Here is a 1,215-nt window from a genome sequence, read left to right on the forward strand (position 1 = left end):
TTTAAATAAGGCTAGAATCGAGGCGACTCCATGGGCGTGGACGGTACACGTGCCCGTGCGGAATTTCCACACGCGCGTGGATAATTTCCACACACCCGTGTGGATTCTCTGTTTCTCTGATTTCTCGGCGGCTGTGAACAGTGCTACTGTAGTAAATGCTACAGTGCTCTGCTACAGTTTTGGAGCTGAATAACTTCCCAATTCCATATTTTCATCGGGTGTAACGCAAACGGGCACACGTTTACGTCGTGAATCACTTGCTTCTTAAATGATATACATGTTGGTGGAGCTCTCGTTCTTATGTGCATAAATCGGAATGCTCGAGTGTGACTGCCTTTGTGCCGCTCCAAATGGATGTGCTCACTCAAATGCGAGGAGGTTGGAACACACTCTAGCATCTCAAACCTGACCTATGTCTTCACGTTTGAACCTTAGAGAGATTTCCTCCAAAATAGGTGCATTATGATCCACATTGGCCTATTTCCATCATACTCGGCCTCACAACCCTACCTGCATAAAAGTAACATAAAAACACACATATTAGTGTAAAAACATGAGAAAAGTAATGCTCAACATAAGGAATGAACACTTCGCATTCATATCGCACAAGCACTTATCAAACTCCCCCACACTTAAACTTTTGCTTATCCTCAAGCAAATATTTAAACATTCTGTGCATCAATGAAGAAATTATTGAAAGTGCTTGGCCTTAGGTTCACCGAGGCATACAAAGAAAGTATTCTACAAGTAAGGAAAATTTCAACACTAAATACGAAAAATCAATGCTCTAGCTAAAAACTTGAATAAAAAAGGACAACAAACCTGAATTTCATGTATGTTTGTGAACTCACTCAAAATAACCCAAAGTATACTCCTCAAAGTTCTAAGTACAAGGGACTTATTTATCTACAAAAGTGACAAAAATTTTAAGAGATGATAGTAGCTTCACACATCCTCTAAGGTAGCCCTTTCCAAAGCGGCCACTAAGATGGCTTTCACACTTTCGAGGTGGTAGCTCTTTCTACCCGAGTGGTAGCTTTCACTCATTCTATGAGATAGCTCTTTCTCTCATTAGGGCATAACTAGTATCCGACTTGTGAGAGTAGCTTCATACTTCATAGGTGGTAGCTCTTTCCACCCAACAAATACAAATAAATAATAAAACTATTTTGTTCCTTCTTTTCATTTTCAAATTTCTTTTTTTTTTTAAATTTA

This window comes from Dioscorea cayenensis, chromosome 5, assembly GCF_009730915.1.
Source record: "Dioscorea cayenensis subsp. rotundata cultivar TDr96_F1 chromosome 5, TDr96_F1_v2_PseudoChromosome.rev07_lg8_w22 25.fasta, whole genome shotgun sequence".
In the NCBI taxonomy this organism is placed as follows: domain Eukaryota; kingdom Viridiplantae; phylum Streptophyta; class Magnoliopsida; order Dioscoreales; family Dioscoreaceae; genus Dioscorea; species Dioscorea cayenensis.